At 47.2% G+C, this 21175-nt stretch overlaps 2 long non-coding RNA genes across 6 annotated transcripts in view; one reads left to right on the top strand and one right to left on the bottom strand.

Moving 5' to 3' along the window:
- Positions 1–2518, top strand: part of LOC107311410 (uncharacterized) — a 13692-nt gene extending 11174 nt beyond the window's left edge. For 2 of the 3 annotated variants that reach the window (XR_014944767.1, XR_014944766.1), the window contains one exon: positions 1–2518. This exon is cut by the window's left edge. This is a non-coding gene — a long non-coding RNA (uncharacterized LOC107311410). The other variant, XR_014944768.1, reaches the window with a different exon arrangement.
- Positions 1–21175, bottom strand: part of LOC107311411 (uncharacterized) — a 75182-nt gene that overhangs the window by 17070 nt on the left and 36937 nt on the right. For 2 of the 3 annotated variants that reach the window (XR_014944763.1, XR_014944764.1), the window contains one exon: positions 20993–21175. This is a non-coding gene — a long non-coding RNA (uncharacterized LOC107311411). The other variant, XR_014944765.1, reaches the window with a different exon arrangement.

Raw genomic sequence — 21175 nt, 5'->3', positions numbered from 1 at the left:
CCCGCACTCTACATCCTTCCAAAACCAAAACAATTCTCAATGCAATATTGTGAAATTGGGTTTATATTCCAGTTTGCATTTTATCCTTAAGAAAGCATTTTCAAATGCATTTTCAGTGAGTTAGGTTTTTCCATGCCTGCTTTTCACTTTGAACAGTGCTAGCAAAGCCATGCCATGGTTTGAAAGGTATCATGTGTAAATTTGGAACTCGCATCACACCCTACTGAGCAGTGGGGAACTGTTCATTTATTTGTTTGTTAAGTAGGAGTTATTTTCTCTCCAGCATACTATAAAGCCAGCTCTTTGACCTCATTCCTCAACATGGTCAAGAACTGAATTCCTGAAATAAAGAAACAAATGGAGAAAGTGCACTCCCATTTTGACAAAAATAACTGAAGAGATCCTTCCAACTCAAAAAAGTGTTTGAGAAATAATGCGGGACGTATCCTTCACAGGTTGTCAGCCTTCCATTAGAAGCAGAAGATCCGTGACAATTCATACCGCAGAGATTTGCTGCCAGGTGGCAGAGGACAAAGTTTGCTCTGGAGTGGTTTGTTGGTGGGGCAGCTGCACAATGGGTGGAAATGCCCAGATGGGAGGCAGGGAGAAGGTGGAAGGCAGAGAACTGAGGTGTGCAGAGGTGGCTGGGTAGACACATCTGAGAAGAGCCAGGATGATAGCTTAGGAAAACTCAGACACAAAGGGCAGCTGGGCAGTGGTACAGTCCCCTAGATGTTCAGTGCCCCAAAGGACTTTTTAGGTAGGAATTTGCCTAACCACATTTTAAGTCTGGTTATACATTGACAAGAAAACTGACCCAGAGTGAGGCGTTCACACAACCTGCTCTTTCACTCTGATGCCCCCAAGCTTCTGTGCTATGAGAAGCAGAGGGTTAACATGCCACCTACACCCTGTCTGTGCCACTCATGACAGATCTCAGGGCTGCCTAAGTTTATTTTTATTTTCCAATATTTCAACTAAAGAAAATGTCCATTAATTGATCTATGATTGACAAGGTAAAATAAGTATCCGTACATGTGCTCAACACAAATAACTTACTCGAGATACACCTCTGCTTTATAGTTTTATTTTCCAGTGGTGGTTTATGGTGTTGTGGTGAAGCCAAAGGTTTGACACAAAGAGATAGTCTTTACCCATGTACTAGTATCCAATAAACAATCTTGTTAAAATATATTGGAATAGAAATGAAGAGGGTAGGGAGGGGCTAGGAAGGGAAGAAGGAAGGAAAAGCTGGACAGTTCAGGGAGCAAAGAAAATAGCCACATTGCCATTAGACAAAGAAATAGAATGCAAATAGTGGGATGAAGACCCGCTTTGCACAGGGATTCCCATTCACAATTATATGGTAGATAAAAGTTCAGTGAAACAGAAGCACACCAGCTACGTTCACTTGGAGGCTGTTGGCACCATGTTGTTGGCTGCAGCTTCTCTTGCAGATGCGAGCATTATCTTTGCTGCTGCAACACAAGCTGGGGTGAGCTGTCCTTCCAACTCTTTCTGCAAAAGTGCCAAGAGCATGACAAGTGGGGTCCAACATACTGCTTTTGGTCAGCTCTCACCAAAGCCAACAGGAGCCTTGAGTCAGGCCACAGGGGCAGGGCTTTGAGCAAGCAGGTTTCCTCAGAGGGGAAATGGAAAGTCTATAAGTTACAACACGTTTTTACCTGAGGTAATTACATTTAATAGATACTTTGTTTTAGGAAACTTGGAATGATGAGGTGGCGCTGCTACTTTTGATTTTACTTCAGGAAAGATGAACCGAAATTTCAGGGGACTCTCTGCTTGCCAGCAGGGTGACTTCTTTTAACCCAAATACCTCTTGGTTAACTTAAGTCTGCCAGTTGCCTAAACCTCTAGGTATGTGCTTAAAAAATAAACAATTACCCATCTACGTCCTCATGGGGATGCCTCTAAGATCTTCCTGCTGCTTTCTTGACAGCTTGTCTGGAGCATTATAAAGTCTGACCCAGATTCCAAGAGTACCATCAGGAGAGTTCTCCATCTGATGCCATGGATGCTCAGTCAGACTATGAAACTATCACAGCAGTTTGTAAATTTATTCTTTTTGTAGGAGCTTCCAATGACTCAAAGAGCAATCACTGGACAACATATCAAACTCCAGCTTCTAGACAAAGAAGAGAGATCGGACTGTCTGCAAGAATACGAGCTACTGTTGTATCATCATGGCTCTTTGGTAATATTTTCTTCTAATGGTGTGATATTGGCTGCATAGAGAGGAGTAAGTTATAAAGTTGTACTAAAGTGATTATTTGGAATATTAAAACTAGGTCAACAATTCCTTTACAAACCATCCCAGCTTCTGGGCAAACATCCCTGGAAGCTTCAGGAGTTCTCTTTGGTCCTAGCTGCCCCATAAAGAAACATTATTTATGCTGAATTAATTAGCTGCCACTTAAGCCTGGCGCCAAGAGTTGATGTCATGAAGCAAAACAAAATGGAGCTAATGAAATCAATAACATCATTAAAATAACTCACAGCAGAGTTACTGACTGCCGTGCTGCTCACAGACCAATTGCTCATCATGTAAAGGGACTTCTGCAAGAACACGTTCAGGCTATGAATGGCAGCCCAAAGCCAACTTGACATCGCTCTGCTCAGGTGAGCTTTTCCAGCACTGCACAGGGAGGTTGCATGGGAACAGCCCTTGCCTGGGAGAGGCAGACTGGTTTGGATGGATGGCAGTAAGGAGCAGAGGGCAAGCAGCTTCCAAAGCAAATTTCTGAGTGGGAGTTTTAAGCAGGAAGGTACATTTAGGCAGAGCTTTTCTACTATTAATGCAGCTAGAGTAAGTTATTACCAGGACCAGTTCACACCATGCACAGGAAGAAGCTGACTGGGAGAGATCAAACTGGCCCTGAAGGCCTGAAGCATCTTGGTTGGCTGGTGAGAAGCCGAAGCCCTGTTCAACAGTGCTTAAAGAGCTCAGAACACAGTGAGCTCTGGCTCAGCAAGGGCTTCTTGATGCCGTGCTTGCAGGCCTGAACCCCCATCACTGTAATGTCAATGCTTAATTGAATGAAAGATCTAACTGCATGCTTCTTACCCAGAATTTCCAAATGTTTGCAAAGCCTAAGCCCCCTCATTGTGCAAAGATACAATAAATACCATCAAAAAGTCTTAAGGCAAACAAACAGCAATGGTAAGTCTCACACTGTTCAAGTTTTACACAAATAACAATGTTTCCACCACTGTTAGCCAGCTCTCCTGAATTTAATGACAAGTTCATAGGTGGGGGCAGATAACTGTGAACATTAATATTAATTTTTTCTGACACAACTAAGTGCTAAATACGCAGGGGCATATCTGTTTAGCTCTGTGCTGGTGCTCTTTCTGTGCTCTTCCCTGAACTGACTGCAGCTATCAGCTCTTTAATCTAGCTTCTTCCTGACTAGATGCTCTGCAGTATTTGGTTCTGACTTATACAGGAAACTTGGGTCTGCGGGCAAAGGTGAAAAGCAGCTGGGGTGAGAGTGATCTTCAAGTGGCAAATCTGAAGCAGAAAGGACATTTGAAGGGTTAACTGTGCTCTAAGGAAATTGTGTGGAAGGCACAATCACAGAAGAAATAGTAAAGAGCCATTCGTGAACTGCTTGGTAGCACAAGCCCTACAGGAGGCCCATAAGGTACAAAGTGATTAAATCGTGAGCTCTTCATTAGTTTCAGATGTGCAGAGGAAGCAGACAGAAAGTCAAACTAGGTCATGTTGCTAAGAGGAGGAATGAAATGAAAAAGATACAGGTGATGCAACGAGCAGTGAAGTTTATGTACTTGAAGTAAAAGGAGGGCCAAAGAAAGACCTGAATTGCACGAGGAGGAGTTACTCAGTGAGGATGCCAAAGACACAAATGGTTGTTACTTTCTTCCTCTGGTCTCTACTCAGAGGTGCCCAAGGAGTCAGAGAGCAAGCAGCTTAATTTCAATTCCTGGAAAATGCTGGAAGTGGAAATCGGTTAAGCTGTTCTCCAGCACCTAGATGATGGCAAGCGGATGAGGAACATCAAGCACTGATTTGACAAAAACAAATCACATCCAATCAATCTAATTTCCTTCTATAGCAGGTCTTAGATCTCAGTTTTAGTAAAGCTTTTGTCATTGTCTCACCTGACACTTTCATAAACTAAGTAAAGAAACATGGTTTAGAAGAAACTGCTATTAGAGGAGCATACAGCTGGTTAGAAAAGCAGACTAAAAGCAGTTATGAATGCTTCACTGTCAGACTGGCGGTACGTATCAAATGAAGTCTGAAGCCATCTGTTTTGTGTCTGGCAGTGTACGGTGTTTTCATTAATATCTTTGAAGAAATGAGAGTAGGGAACACATTAAATTAGCAGAGGACACCATGGAGAACAAGCGCTTTGGAGAACAGGATGAGAATGCAAAACAATCTTGACAAATTGGAGGAATGCTGGGGAAAACAAACGCCATTGAGCAGGGACAAAGCAGAGCTCTGCAGTTGCGTAGGCGTCATCAAGTACTAAAAGATGGCTGTTAAACAACCAGCACAGCAGCAGTTCTGCAGAAGATCTAGGGATGACAGCTCAACATGAATGAGCACGGTCATGCTGCAGTAAAAAATGAAAGTGCTGTAATGAGGTGTACAAACAGAAGTTCAATCTGCAAGAAACAGGAAATAATTCTTTCCCAGTTGTCTTTGCTGTTAAGACTTCATTTGAACTGTGCAGTTTTGGCCACTGCAGTTCAGGGAGATGGTGAGTTTATAGCAGAAAGTGGAAAGGAGAGCAGTAGCAGTCAATGGTTCAGAAAAGGTGCCAAGGGAAAGGCTGAACAGTCAAAACCCAGAAGAACATTGATAAGACTTTTCCACCTGGGTGTAGATGTGAGGAAGACATAGGTGTGGTCATCTGATAAATCAGGAAGGGAATAACTTCAGTCCCAACTCCATTTGGGGTACTAGAGTAACAGCCTTAAGTTACAGCAAAGGAGCTACACTTAAAATACCTTCCAAGGGCAGGGACAGGTAAGCATTGCAGTATGTTGCCCAGAGAGCTGTAGAGTTCCCAGTGTTCTGAGAGTGCAAAAAGCATTAGTGAGTTGGTCCTGCCTGGGGCCTGGGGAGGAGCACATGCACATCGATACCACCAGCTCCTCCTTTTAAAATTTCCAGGGCTGAATAAGCTTGAGGGTTCAACTCAGCCTGCAGCCCAACACCTCAAACATGGGAAGCCATTCCACACTGAGGATAACTGAACCAAACAGAGTAATCACAACTTTAGTTAATGAAATAGCTTTGGTTGGAAAAAAATGGGCAATAAGAAGAGATAAAACCAGCATGAATTGATGCAGCTTAATAAAATGAGGTGGTTTTATTATTTACTTGCAGTATACTTGGTGTTATTCTCCTGACAGAAATGACATCTCATCACAAGCTTTGGGGATTGTGTTGTTAAGGGTTTCCTCTTGCAGCTTGCTGAGCAGTACCATAGCTATGCATAAATATCCACAAACTCACACTTTCTTACCCTGATGGTAATCTCCTCTCTAGTCTCCTGGTCTGTCAAATGCTTCCTTTTGGCTTCTCTAGACATCCTTGCTTGTGCCTCAGTGCATCTTTTAGCTGTGACAGCCACAACTAACACAACTCCCTGCCTTCTCTCAGGTACCTAGAAATGCAGCTTTGTCATCTTCCTGTTCATGTTTAGCCTGCCCTTTGAAGTCCTCCAGACTTTATATCATGCAGGTTTGTGTCCCTCTCTACTCATTAACCTCTTCCCCTCTAGCCTTGTCTCTTCTCTTTGCCACATTAGACTTCTGCACTTCATCACATCAAGTCTGCAGCTGACATTTCCTTGGCTACCCACAGACCTCGCACTCAGTGCAAGAAAGGGAAACTTCATCTCACTTGAAGTGAAACGCAAAGAGGGAACTCTGGTAGTCCTCAGCAATCCCATCTGAATCCTATCTCGAGTCCAGAGGTATTTCCTTTCTCTCTTCATGAGATTCATTCACTTCTCTTTTCTCATGACCCAGTCTGCTACTTGTACAGCAGAACTGATGGCTCAGATGGTGCCTTCTGACCTTAAATGCCTGAAGGTTAACTAAGAGTGGAGACTCGTGGCACGAGTAAGAGTACAGCATGTTTTTAAAGTAATGCCTTGGATATGCTCATGCACTGCCACGAAACATAGCAGCTTGGCTACGTTCATTTGTTTTACCACTTGTTGTCTTCTTGCTAACTTTGTATGCTTCTCTGACATGAAGTTCATCAGTGCACTGACACAGTGACATAGTTATGTATGCCAGGGACATAAAACACTGCCTAGCCATATTTTTTGTTGAAGAGATGTCGCACGTGTGCCGCACGTTAGTGTGGCTGATGGTGTCTCCCCAAAGCTGGGTTTCCTCATGTCAGAAGGGAACTGGGCTGGTAATGAGCCTGGACCAGCAGATACACAGGGACATGGATGAGGAGCATCTTGTAAGGTTGATCTCCCAGGAGGGATTAGTATCCAGTTCATTATACAGCAACTAGGAGTCCCCTGTGCAGCTCTATGTCTGTAGAAGTGATGTCAATGCAAGTTCCAGTTTGGAACAAAAGCATGTGAAGGTGAGGATAGATCTCATCACTGTGTGGGGATGATACTTGTCTCTAACCGCACACAAAGGACATTGCATCTTTCCTCCCAGCTTATCCACTTCCCCTCCCATAAAGGACATAAAAAGAAACCAAATAAGAAGAGCAGCCAACAGAAACTATCACATGTTTGGGGAAAGCTCGCAGTACAAATATTTCAAACCAGAACTGCCTGAGATGACCTTACAAGCAAAATAGACAACACCTACGTATTGCGATGGAAATGACAAAGCAGGGAAATTGTTGCAGACACAGCACAAATGGACACTAGCTGCAGATTACACAGATTAGCAGAGCATTACAAATTGTACAAAGGAAAAGCTCCATTTTTCTTTTCAGTATTAATACAAGGCACCAGAAATCAGCAGTACCAATGATTCCCTTTGCAAATTTCAGGCAGCATGTTGGACAGCCTCATACCTCTCGCCAGCATCAAACAGCCTTGCTTTTACTGCAAGGGAAGAAAGGAATTCCATCAGCATCAGGGGCACCATGCAGCCATCTCTCTGTACTCATTCCTGAAATCTAACAGAAGGCATTTTATTGACAACTATCAAGCCTATGAGCTTTCACACGTTTTCAGGACTTCTCAGAAGGAGCTGGTTCAGGACCTCTTCCAGAGGAACCTGTTTGTCAGCCCACCCTAACTGACCATTGGAGGCTCTGCAGTGATGCCCACTTCCAGGGCTGCAGTCCCCTGGGCATGAGGCCACTTAAGGCCAAGAGCTTAGGCAGGAAAGCCAGGGCAGGCAATCAGGAGGCAGTTCACTGTCTGGTAGCCTTCACAGCTGCTTATGTTGCTTGGGGCCTCGTTACTGCCTGTGTGCCATCCTCAAGTGAAAGACCAGAGAGTGGGGCGATGTGCCCTGTGGTAATTTCTGCAGTGTCGCAGGCCAGGAAGCACCAGCAGAAGAGATGTTATGACAGTGCAAACAGTTACCTCCGCTGCAGGCATGATAGGAAGTGACACTGCAAACAGAAATGTAACCTGTCAAGACCACAGCAACGTGCTTGGGTAGAAGAGCTTGTCGTTTAACCAAGAGCAGTGCCACAGTTCCCTGCTTCCCAGTACTTGAAGGCATCTGCACACAAGAAAGGCACCCCAAAGCTCTGATCTTTCCATATGAGTAAGGCTGAAGGACAATGTTTCTGCTTCCTGGCATCGGTCTGCGTGTGTGCGTGTCAGCACTAATTACAGCCAGCAGGATGGTTCGTTTCAGATGTAAAAGCCTTCAGTGCCAGCATAGGCCTTGCAGTGATGCAGTGGAACATATTAAGAGAGGATTACCAGAAGGTCCAGAAGAAATAAAATCACAGCAAAAGGAAATTATACTGAGGAGCACCACGTTCAACTTACAGCTGTTGTGGTCTGAAACATAAATCCACACAGTGCCAAGTGGCTGGAAAACTGAACAACAACTGTAATGAAAATAAGCATTTTGCTGAAGTATTCTTTACCAATAGCAATGCTTAAAGACATGTGTTGATTAAGGTAAAATCTATGGATGCTGGCCCAGTGCTGGAAGGGCTTCTAAGATGAGTGCTAACTGTGCATACAAATGTAGTGTTTGAAGTGGCAAGCCCTGCCAGGGTGAGATCCCATATACCCCTGCCTTTGGGGAGAAGAGGAAAATGTGCATTGCTTCTGCCATGAGACTGATGGAGAAGGAAGTGCTAAGCCTCATCCTCCCTTCTGCATGCTGCTGGGGCATCCAGATGACAGCAGAGCCAGCCAGGAGGTGCAAATATCTGAAGCAGAAGGCGGTGGATTAGAGATGGTTTTAGAGGCCACTGGGGAGGCAAGAAGTAGAAAATGAAGAAAACAGAAGCCAAGTCTGAGGGAATAACAAGTTCCAGAAAATGAGAGAAAAAATCAGGGAATGAAAAGAAGATGGAGGAAGGAAGGAAATAGATATCTAGAAAAAGAAGTGTGGAAAGGGTAAAGACAGAACCAGCTGAAAGCAGAAACTTCAAAGAAAAAGGCAATTTATGTTCAGGCTCTTTGGAGAAGAAACCATTTTCATTATCTATGACCAACAGGGTCCTGGTACTTACTAGGTATAGACATAAAAGAGTTGTAGAAGAATAAGACAACGGGTTAAACACGTACAAGCCAGAGGAAAGAAAAACTCAGATCCCAAAAGGAAGGGAAAAGAAAGCAAGGGAGGGTCATGTTAAAACTGTCTGAATTATCTTTTAATGTTTGGTAAAGCTACACTCTGCATGTGCTAGAAATCTAAGAGGCACAAAAACTTGAGTTAGTATAAAATTCCGTGGACATAAAAAGCATTTTGAAGGCAGGAGATATAGCTTGTGAGACAGGCACCCCATGTCCCAGGTGGTGACCGCAACCAACTTTTCTGGAGCCAGGCCTGCTCGGGTATGGCCGGCAGAGCACCCATGAGAAGCATGCATCTGGCAGGAGGCCATAAAAAAACAGAAGATACCCCACCAGGGCTGACCAGTACTGAAGCTGGGATCAAGCCCCTGCCAATGCCAAGCCTGATCAGGCCCGGCAACACCAGGGCTGCTCCAACCATGGCAGTCTGTATGCAAGAGTCTGCCACATATATGAGAACCAAGAACCTTGGCCCACTGTTACAAGGGCAGCATCCTCAGGTGGCTGGGGTGATGGAAGAGGACCCTTGGGCTAAGAAGGGTGAGACTAAGCTCTTTTATACTGCATCCACCTCATCAGCACTGTGACAGCAGCTGATGGTGGGCCCTACTTGCAGGCAACCTCCAAATCAAATGGAGGCAAAAAGACAACATTGATGACCACAAAGTCAAACACCAGACCAAAATACTCAAGTGGTTCAAATGCACTGAAGCCATATAATGGCTCAGTGATTGAAAAAGAAAACGAGTATGTATGAATGTGACCAAAGAAGGTAAAAAAATTATTTTGAGTGCTGTTCGTTGCAGACAGAGGAAATTCTGTTAGGCAACCAAGCAAGTTAACAACACATACAACATTACATGTACACTAGGAAGGAATGTGGTCTGAGCATTGCCACTGATCAAGAAAGAGCCCTCTTGTGTATTTCTCAGGAGCCTGGACAGTTACTTCATGTGTGAGAACATCAGGCTGTGACCTGCAGGAAAAGAGAGGGCGTGAGGGAACCAGAAGGGTGAGTGACCCCAATGCTGTTTCCAGAAGAAGCAGGAGCAGGCAAGGGTGGATCTGGTGGCTGGAAGGAAAAGTGATTCCTAAGCTAGGGTGTCTACTGTTCCCTCTCCCACCATCCCCCTTCTCTCCTCCAAGCCAGCTCCCCACCACATGAGACTGCCCAACTCCCACTCCCCCACCATCTTATCCACCACAGCTGCAATTTTCCAACCCTGGTAAGAAACAGAAGTATCAGCATAGCATACACATGTGCTTGCTTAGGCACAGGAGCAGAAACCTTCCCACATCTTTGTAGTACCTTCAGCTGCTGCCTTGCTCTGCCTTCCCAGTCTGCCACATTCTTTACGTCCCATGTGGCTACTCTGGCACATCTCAAGTGAGTGTGGGGAGCAGCAGTGACCTATGGTGACCATGGTGGCTCTTACTGGTTCTCCAGCCAAGACAGACAGGGGATGCCCCATACGCAGATGCTGGTGACCCCAACACATGAGTTCTACACTGGTCACTACCACTGCCCCAAAGCTTCTATGTCTGTCATACACACTATGTCTCTATGTCTGTCTTACACACAGGGACTGTGCATGACTGACGTAATACACAGGGTCTCATGCTGTGATGAGTTTTCCCACACAGGCATTCTCCTTCATCTCTCTACAGAGCAGGAGGCCTGCTTCTAATGTCTGCCCTTCACTTCAAACCCCCATGTAGAAAAACCCTGAGACAGCAGATTGCAACTGACACCAGGGAGAGAGTTACTCATTTCCATGGCTGGTAGTTCTCCCCACCAGCCCACACAGCATCAAAGCAGCTCTGTAAGCCCCAGCACAGACTCCTGGCCTGTCCTACAGGTGGTGGAAACTTGTAGTATATGGTATAAAATGCCTACAGGAAGGTGTTTGTGACAGGGACCATGGCTAGTGCATATACCTGCCCCAAGGCAGGTTCTGTTGTTGTTCCACCACTGCAGCAATGATGTAACACTGGTTTTATTGCAGTGCTGCAATCTGGCAGTGTTTTGCACCTGGAAGACTGCATCTGACACCCACCTGTGAGGCATCAGTCCGTGAAGACTGGGGCTCTGCTTTGGTTTTGTGGTTACCGCTGCTAGTGCAAGAAAATGGACAGGGCAAAAAACAGGAGAAAAAAGTCAGTCAAAGCACTGCTGAAAAAATACCAGACAGTTGTAACTCTAAGGACTAACCTTCAGTGTCAGAGGAGTCAATGCCTCTATTTTGAAAGGATGAGCCATTTTGCGGGTATAACAGCAATGCACTTCATAATCCCTTCCATATTTGGCTTTATTGGCTTATTGTGCAGAGCTATTAGAATCAGGATCATCTCTTATGAAGCTGTTAATGGGATGCAAATTGCATGAAAGATTTCTCCGCATCAATGGAAAACAACCTAGTAACAAGTTATTGCAAAAAAATCTGCATAAAAATCTGCTACTAAAGAAATACTTTGAAAGAAGCAAAAATCCTGTGTGACTGGGGAGGAAATATGCTTTACAATGTGCAAATGAGTATTGGTTTTAGAGGCAAAGGTGACCTACCTCAGAGCTGCTCAGATCCCAAAGAACAGATGTATCCTAGCTACCCAGGTACAGTGAAACTGTGCTTCACACAACATCATGGCTACAGCCAGGTAAAAAATAAAAAGTGTGATGAATGTTTCATGCACCGAAAGATGCAAATTCAGGCTGACCAAACCTTCATCTGTGCTGAAATCAGCAAAGAGCTGCGGCCAAAATACGTACATTTGAAAGAAAATGAAAAGCCTAAGCAGCTTGCTGTATGTGATGCACTCCCTCTTTTCATGCTGACATGACATTTTGAGACTAGAATCGGACTTTCAGTAAGGTAGAAACACCTAAAACTAGCGTGAAGTGTTGATCAGTAAGTCAAGAGAAATATTGTGCTGAGTCTGTCACATCACTTTGCTGTTTGTTTTTCCTTTTTGGTGTTGACATCAATGTGACTGTGATTTCAGCTGTGGTTTCCAGAGAGCACTGCAGCATGCCTGTGGCTAGAAGGAGCCTTTTTGCTGCCGTTCAGCCCATGCCACCTTGCACAGCCACGGGGCTCTGCTGCTTTGCCCACGTGGCATACATCCCGCTCCTACAAGCTGCAGAGCCTCCAGCACTGTCATACACTGTCAGTCTCTCACATTATGCCACAGAAATGCTCCTTGGTCTCCTGTTTAATGTCCAGCACCAGAGCAGTGGGAAATACCAGACCATGTAGTAAACTGTGACCTGTTCTAGTAGAACCGAGCTGCCCTGGGTACACTTGCTCTGCAAAACCTAGAGGATAGAAGAGAAAAGTTGCATTGCTGGGATTCCTTTTTCCGCCCAAATTCCCTAAGTGCAACAGGCGCCAGGGGATTGCAGCCTGGGATGCTGCTCTGTCTTAAGCCCAAGGGACCAGGCTTTTCCTGAAATAACATCCACCTCTTGCTTTGCTGCCTGCTGGGCTCAGCTGATGCACATGGAGGAGCCTAAATAAAGAAACACAGAGCTCAGAGCCCAGGCTTTTCCTCTCTGCTATCTGCATTCTTTTACATTCATTAAAAAACAAACAAACCTGTTTCCTGATAGCAGGGAGGAAAATCACAGGGTAGAGTGTTTCTTTCTTTCACTTGCAACAGCTTAGATATTCTAGGGAGAAGCACCTCTATGAGATCTACACACAGAGATGAGAGTGGCTGGTAGCAGACATCAGAACAAGCAACAAATGTCTCCATCCCTCAGGGATGGGAGGAGGGAGAGGGATGGGAAAAGCAAAAAGTGTGGGCATTGCTCTATCAACCAGATGCCAGAGGGGGAACTGGACTATTCCTAGTCTCGCTCAGAGATCTGCCAGGGGTGGCATCGATCGGAAGGGTGGAGGAACACGGCCTCATATTTTTGCAGCAAGGATTGGCTCTCTGAATGAAAGCTAAAAGAAACAACAGCTTCCCAATGAGCACAGAAATTGAGAGAAAACAGTAGAAAATGTCTCCAGATTACAGGGGTATAAAGATAGCCCTGGAAGCGGCCGCGCTCCTTGGCGCAGAGTCGCCAGTGCCGGGAAGTGCCTCACATCCTGTTCTTTGTATTGTTCTCCCAACTTGTCTGGTGGCTGGGAAAGTTTCTTCCAGCAATTTACCCCATCCTCACCCTGCAGCTGGCCAGCCTGCCTCTATTGATTCACTTCCCCAGGCATTTCTCTTACTGTCATGCTCTTGTGGCATCAAAGCAGCCTCTGGGCTTGGGGAAGGGGGGCTGCTGCAGCCCTCACTGCCAGAGGAAACTTTTCCTGCATACCAACATTTTTTGACTGCAGAGAACAGTGGCCACAGAAGTGTGGGTAAATGAACGCTCAGCTGAGGGACAGGTGGATTTAGGAGGCATTACTGCTGCTTTATGTGAGAGGAGATGCGTTTCAGTGCCCAGCGCTGCTCCATTATATAAAAGGCTGCTTTCTCTGCCTCTAAGCACAAAATCAAACTTACAGCGCAAAGAGCCACGGGTTAAGATATATAATTGGATCAAATTGTGTGTAATGACCTTGTCTGGTCTATTGTGCCTTTGTTTTCCACTGCAGCTTGCACCAGAGCAGGTACCATGTTTACATTGCAGTCAGGGTGACCTGACTCCCAGCCACCCCTGGATTCATTCTTCAGCTAATGGAAAGAGTTTCTTTGCCCTGGAAAGAGTGGGTCCTTTGGACAGGGCTGCTGTTCAGCCTGAGGTTGGCCGTGCCAGTGCTGAACAACCTTTCTGGCTGCATGCTTTGTACTCAGCCCAGCAGAACAAGGCTGCAGAGAGCTGTGGATGATTGCTCATGTATTGAGATGAGTACAGGTGATGGGTTGATAGAGCGGAGAGTTCACAGAGCGGTATGCAAGCACAGAGCTCGAACCCCAAGTTTACAATTAAATCTCACCTGAGGGTGGCTGCATGAGTAAAGCAAGTCATGTTTAACTGCAGGAAAGAACATCATGTAACGGGAATCTAATTGTGTTGAACAGTTCCCAATGTAAAGGTTATGGCTTATGGATTAACAGCAGGAACTTACGCTATGAACTGGGAACTCATCTAGAACCAGAAGAAAGGGAAAAGAGCACATTGGTGATTAATGATTTGGGGTGCCCATGGGATGCAGTTATAGCAAGACAAGCATGCTCCCAGGATGCACTGGAAAGTATGTCCAGCAGAAGAAGTGAAATACCAAAGCCATATATCAAGGATCACTGGCATATAGTGGAACTGGCCCATGTGATGTGACAGCCATCTCCAGGAAGCAGCCTCAGGGATGCTCACATGCACAGGAACATGCTGGGACACTGAGGACCATGGGTGGCCTCCCAGAGGGCTAGAAACAAACATCACCCTTTTGTCATCATGTAAGGAAGGGAGCTATCTGAGCTGAATAACGGTTTTCTGTATGTCACAAGAGAAGATGGACTCGCTTACAGCTGTGATGCAAATGGTTTATCTCAGGAAGAGCAGTTCTGATGCAGCCCAACAGTCAGAGCACAGGTACAAAATCCATAGCAAGCTTAGCGAGTCAGGTCAGACCAGGACAAGAGCACTGTGAGGTGGTGTGTGATGGGAGAAGCCATCCTCCTCCTGTGAGACTAGGGAAAAAGAACAGAATCTGAATGGAAAATGTGCATAGCCATTTGAGCCAGTAAAGAAAATTTCCCTGCTAATGTGCCACGGGAACTCTTCAAGCACTAGAAGTAGCCAGCCTTTGATCTCATGCCTCTAATGCACTCTGTAAAAGACACAATGGCTCCAAATCCTATCTTGCATTATTGCTTACTTGGCTTAAAGGCACAATGCACTGCCAAGGGCATCTCCTGATGGCTACGAGAGAAAAGGAAGAGTGAAAGAAAATGAACGATTTCGTGGTAAAGTCCATCAAGCTCTGCGGTGAGCAGGCAGGGTGCAGGCAGAACACAGAGGTGACCTTGTGTGGCACATTTAAAAACACCAGATGCCACCACACATCCCACTGCACCGGCTTCACGCTCCCTTCTTTGTCACAACCCAACACATCCCCTACAGCACGATAGAAACTGTAAGTAATTTAAAAGCACAACTAATTACCTCAGAGAGCTGTTTAAGTACCCAAACCTACAGCAGCCGCAGGACACTTCCCAACGCTACAGGCATCCAGAAGTGTAATTCAGAGCAAACCGTCTCACTGGAGGAGGCCCGTCAGCACACGGCGCCAAGGGAACCCACACATTTAGGATTTGCTGCTGCAGCCGCCGAGGCGCAGAGCAAGGAGCCTGTATCTCCAAAGAGCAGAAAGCCAGTTGCTGCTTCAGCCTCCTGATAATGCAAAGAAGAAGCCACATCTGCAAAGCTTTTTTTAAACGCCTCAAGTGCTCCATTTTGCAGGAGCTGGGAGGCAGCAGGGAGAGGAGAAAGCCAGGGGCCGTGAGCGAGGCACGGCAGCCAGCACAGCCTGCAGTGCCTCCTGCCAGCAGCCCCAGCACGGGGAGGTCAGCGCCAGCAGTCCCCACAATCAGAGTCTTGTGTCAGACGTGTGAGAAAACTCTCCCTTTCCTGTCGCACGCTGCCACCACCACAGCTGCGGGCCCCCTCAGACCTGAATAAACAGAGCCGCGCTGCTGCCAAGGAGCATCCAGATGTGTGCGGGGTGACTCAGGATTTACTGGCACTTCATATGTGAGATCAGATTCGGGCCAGGACGGTGCTGTTTGGTAAATTAGCTTTTTACAATCTAATTTCCTTACTTTCGCTCTTTTTTTCCCCCAGCACCTTGAAAGGAAAGAATAAAGTGATCCAAGATGCCAGCATCTCAGAACGCTTTAAAGGGCATCTGTGAGGTGTCTGCTCTCTGACTCACCTTCCTCACTGCAAAACTTCCCCAGCTCTGTGATTTAATACACACACCGCAACAAGCTGGCATCTATACCAGTATTCATGCAAGTTGACTGCGAAGATGCTGCCCTGCAAGCAGAATAAGGTCCACTGTAGCAAAGAGGTCTGTGTGCAAGCTCAGAGACGAGCAGTAAAGGTGTAGCTTATCCAGGGGACTACGGAAATCACAGTACAGCTGGGCTGTGAGCTGTGCTCCTGTACCAGTGAGAGCCCTCCAGGACCCACAGTGGGGCTGGCAGCATTCACATGTACTGAAAGGCCCTGGCTAAGCTATGGAAGGCAGCTTCAGGAGAGCACCAGAGTATGGCTGTTAGACCAAAGGCACACTGCATCTGTCTGGTTTACTGGTCTTCTGATGTAGACCTAGCTTGGAGGGTTGTGGGATTCTCCTGTGAAGTGAGATTTTTATAGCACAGCCATATTTTGCAACAAGCCTCCAGCCTGCCTAGGATGTCCCTGTCAAGTTCCATTTTTCAGGCTCTTTGTGCAGAAACGACACTTAATGGAGGAGCCTTGCTGGTGTGTGCTCAGACAAGGGGGAAAGAAGGCGCAACGTGCAATCCATAAATAGAGACACTTTAGAGGCTCTTTAAACATTCACGCTTTTTGCATAATTGATGACTTTCCATAATAGATATGGATGATAAACAGCCTTAAATAAAATGAAAATTTATCAGTGTCATATCATTTATCAGCATTATGTTAAATTGGAAAGTATGGGGAAAATATTACCATGTACTCAAATGAAATCAGTGAAAGGGAGAATAATTTGGGGTCTGCATCATTGCATTCATCAAGGCTTCTAATGAGACAGCCAACAGATAAGAAGCTGCACTAAGACATGGGAGACAGAGGCAGAATTTGGAGCATCCAAGTACAAACACTTGGGCTCAAAGAGGGGAAGGGAATGGAAGAAACGTAAGGTCTAAGCAGCCCCTTGGATGTTAATATCTGTCAGCATATTCACCCTGTGGGCTGTACCATGAAGGGTGAGGGGAAACAGAGGGCAGGCTCACTCACATCCACGGTATGTCACTGCATATCCACAGTGGGTCATCAGGAATGATCTCTGCAGCTTAGAAGGGTCAAAAGCAAGTCTGTTCTCCAGGTTGGGCCCTACCATTCAGTGCACACCTTCCCTACCTGTAGGTAGGTACCTGTAGTACCTGCAGCTAACCAAATCCCACTGTGCTGTGGGGTAAATGGCCACTTTCACCAAGAGTTTGGTCCCACTTGGTATATAAGTGAGGCATGCTTTGTGGGATGATGAGCTTTGCTCCTGCTCATGCCCTGCAAGCAGAACTAGGACAATCAGTTTGGACTATGATTTTCTGCAGTCAGCTTGGATAACTCCTACCTCTAGGAAAGGCAGGGCTCCCTCAAGGGATTTTAAGTCACTCCAAATTACTTCCAAGCGTGAAGGCTCCCGTGTCAGGAAAGGAAGCAAAGTTTCTTCATGATGATGGCAATGGGTGTCATGAGGCACTTCAACTTCTTCAGCACAAACTGATGAGGAATCTTCCATGCCCTGCAACTTCTCATTCCCCATGATTTTTCAAAAGTAATTGACAGAGGCTGAGAAGGTCAGTGTATTCTCTCAGGGTCCACCCTACCGCAGTATGCTTGTGTAGATAGGTTTGATTTTTCCAAGTATTCCCCTATCAGCTCTTTGCTATCTGTGTTGACAAGGTCAGTGAAAAGACAGACCAACCAACCAACCAAAACAAAAACAACCAAAAAAAAAAAAAAGAAAGAAAATTCAGTGTTTTTCACTTGCCTGTAGCATTTTTAAACCTGTGGTTAGAAAGCAAGGTTTTCTTGTCACTTGGAATACACACTGTGCTTGTGAAGCAAGAGGTAAGTGCTTCCAATGGCCAAAGATGAGTCAGCCTGGAGTGAGCTGCTTCTCCAGGACCTGCTAGCAGAGAGGCTGCTTCCGTTTTGCTGGACATGCCTGCTGTTGGGACCACTCTTCCCCTCTGACTTTGGCAGAGCTATTCTGGCTAACACAAGGTTCAGAGCTGGGGCCCTCTGATGAGGCCAGCAGTGGCTCCTACCACTCAGTCCCAACATGGACTGGAGCTGGAGCCACCAGAAAATAAGTGATTTATACCTATTGTGAGCTGGAGCTACTACCAGCAGTCAGTATGGCTTGAACAGAGAATGAATCAACCCAGAGAAACTTCTGCTGCTTTTGTTGTTCCCCCCCCCCCTTTTTTTTTCTTTCTTAAATTTGCAAAGCCTGTCCCTGATCTCTGTTGGACTTTGCTGTTCCTCCCACAGCCCATGAGGGATCCTGCTGACTGCACTGTGGTGGGATTGGTGCCAGCAGGTCCTCGGGCAGGGCTGGGGCCAGGAGGACAAAGCAGTTAGTCCAGCAGGCCTGGCTCCCAGCAACAGCACAGGCTCTTGTGCAATCTTCCTTGAAACAAGTTCAACTTGGCTGGGAGCAAAGCATTTGCGCATGGCCTGGAAGCTGGATCAAGTACTATAAACAAAAGGAAACAAAAAGAGGGAGTGCGCGGTGTCCTGCTGTGAAGGCTTTGGCTAGAGGAGCAGCATCTGACCCTGACCAAGCCACGCTGAGCCATGAGATCCCGGAAGATGAGATGTGGCATGGGGGGGACTGGAGTTGGGACTTCTGGGTAGGAGGAGCACAGGTGGAAGAGCTCAGGGCCCATGGTGGAACATCCTGCTCCAAATTGCTGCAAGTGCATGGATGCAGAGAATGGGAATTGGGTGAGGAGGCAAGGAGAGACTCAGAATCTGTCCACAGAAATGCATCCTCCAGGGCAAATTCAAGCTGGCTGGTGGGGAACAGAGGACCTCCTGCACCTTCACACAAGGTGCTGAGGAGGACACCAGGTGTGATCTAGCTGCAGGTTGCAGCTTCCGTGCAGCACAGGGGTTGTTCAGGCCATCTCTGTGAAAGGGAACTGCTGCCTGTTAGGTCCTCTCACATGTGAAACTTAGGCCTGCCCTGGTATTTTGACTTCACAAGAAGCCTTTGTATCCCCATCTCAGGCACACGGGCACCAGGCATCCTCCAAGTGCACTGGTGGTGCTGGTGAGGGGCAAGAATGAGCTCTCCCAGGCCTGGCACTTGGCCATTCTGGAGCTGCACAGAGAAGTTCCTACACCCGAACCTCTTGCCTGACCCTTCACAGGGACCACAGCCAAGGAAAAGACTGTCTGTGGCCAGTGTGTTTCTGTGCCTCAGCAGTCCTACTTGGCCGGGACAGCCCCTGTGGGCCTTTAGTAGTCAGTGTTAAATAGAGCATCCCTCCAGCTGCACTCTCCTGTGCCAGCCACTGAGCACAGGCTCTCTGGCCCAGAGCTGGAGAACCACAGAACTGTCACGAAGCCACCACTGCCTCTCCCTGGCTTTGTCAAACTGTCTGGGCACATATTGGGCCCGTGTGTCCCACAAGGCCTCACCCCACACTGGGAGGACCTCTGCACCCAGAGGTGCTTTGGAGCCTGGGTGGCTAAGGACAGCAGAGGGGATAGCAGGCCACAGCAGCTGAGGTGCTGGGAGGCAGACCCACAGCTGGAGAAGGGCTGCTGGAGCCAAACAGGGAGAGGTGCACTTCTGAACAGCAAAATGCATTAGATAGTGTTGCAGCCTCCCAAAGGAAGTCCCATCACTTGAATCATTGGAAACCAGGCTGGACAAAATGCTGGATAATGTCCAGGAGAGCATAACTCCTCATCAGCAAGGAGAGAGATGAATAAGATGAATACCTGGGCCTCTTCCATCTCCATGAATCTACCTAATGCACTCATGTTGTTATGTTTGGTTTTTGGGTGTTTTTTTCCATGCCTTTCCTGTGCCATCAGTACATCTCAGCACAGAGTGGGGATGGACAAGAGCCCAGCAGGGGAGCACACTGCCATCTCCTTTGGCATAAGAGCAGGGAGCAAAGCCCTGCTTTGCCCTGTTTCTCCCAGGAAATCTCAGTGCCCCTAGAATTCATTTCACAGGAAAGCATCCCTCCAGTTTGCCCCCTGCCCAAGGCACCTGCAAGCACCCCATCCTGGGAAGCTCAAAGGGCAGTTCCCATCCTGGGAAAACCACTCATTGCATCTCTCCTGACAGCTGATTCTGTAATTATTTGGTTGCAATTAATTGCTAATTAATTCCTGAGTTCTGTTTTTTGCAGGTGGGCAGGAGGGGGGATGGCTGCTGATAGAAGTATGCACCTCCACATGGCGAAGGGAGCTACCAAACGATGTAGGCCATTGCCTGGTTAACCGTTAACAACTCGTAAAATCCCAGGTCCCTGCACAACAGGCAGAGTCCTCCCAGGGCTGTTAGAAAATCCTATTTCTCGCCAGTTATGAAACAGAGGTTTTGATGTGCTGCCAACTTCGATGTGGAGCTCTGGGAGCGGAACACTTGCTGCACTGCAAGCCTCTTACATAAAGCTTTCCTAGCAGCCCCTGCTTGTTGTGTCCGTCCATGCACCGGAAAGCCTGAGTGACCCAATGCAGAGCCAGAGCAGCCATCTGTCTCCATGCCCTCAGAGCTCTTTGAGGCCAAAAGCAGAAGCAGACAAAGGCTGCATGCACTAGCATGGCTGCTGGCAGCTGGGTCCACCCCAAGAGCCAGCAGGCACACCTATGTGCCTGCTTCCCAGAGCGGGAGCTTCCCACCGCTGACTCATACCTTGTTGTAGAGCACACTATCCCCGCCAGGCTGCTTCCAGGGCTTGCTTGGGTACAGTGATAAGAGGAAACACACATTGCATCCTGCAGTGCATGCCAAGGGAAACAGGAGCACTGCGGCTGAGGAAGTGGGCCTGGGGAGAGGGGACGAGGTGGGAGGTGGGCCATGGTGAGAGTCAGTGGGAAGGGTGGGAAGAATGGGTCGGCTGTAGCCCAGAGGTGGCACTCCAGGGGCTCCCGCAGTGCTGGGGAGCAGAGCACTGCTGTGCTGTTCAGCTGGCAAAGAGACACAGCGAAGAGAGGAAAATGCCCCACAGATGTCTAGGAGAAAAGAAAAAAAAAACCAGCAACTAGACTATGAGGGATGAAATGCAGTCTCTCCCTGCCATGGCCAGCAGCAACTAACAGCTCTCCTAAGTGCAGCGGTTTGCCAGCAGAGCAACAAGCAGGACAGGCACCAGCCCGCAGAGCCCAGGGCCCCGCAGCGGGCAGGGTGGGGGTCCTGGCACCCTCCCAGCAACAGGTCACTTTGGGGTGCCGGGGTTGTTCCCTGCTCCTGGGCCCTTTAAATGGGCGCCTGTGCCAAGGCGATTTCTCAGCGGAGTTTCATAAGGAAGCACATGACGAGGGCAGTTGGAAACCACAGCTCTGCGAACGCTGATTACAGCCTACTGAGGAAAATGAGATTTTTATCTTGCAGGAATTCAATTATGAAAAAGAAAGAAAGAAAGGAAAATACAGCGCATCTGGCTTCATCTGCTTGAGCTCGTTGCACTTTGGGGTTTTTCATGTAACATCACCTCCAACATTGTGCTCTGTGCCGCGTGTGCAGATTTCTTTCTTC

The sequence above is a fragment of the Coturnix japonica genome, chromosome 3, assembly GCF_054131305.1.
Source record: "Coturnix japonica strain WE chromosome 3, WE-NBRP24, whole genome shotgun sequence".
In the NCBI taxonomy this organism is placed as follows: Eukaryota; Metazoa; Chordata; class Aves; order Galliformes; family Phasianidae; genus Coturnix; species Coturnix japonica.
Note: the sequence above shows the minus strand (reverse complement) of the source record. Positions and strands in the feature narration are given on the sequence as shown.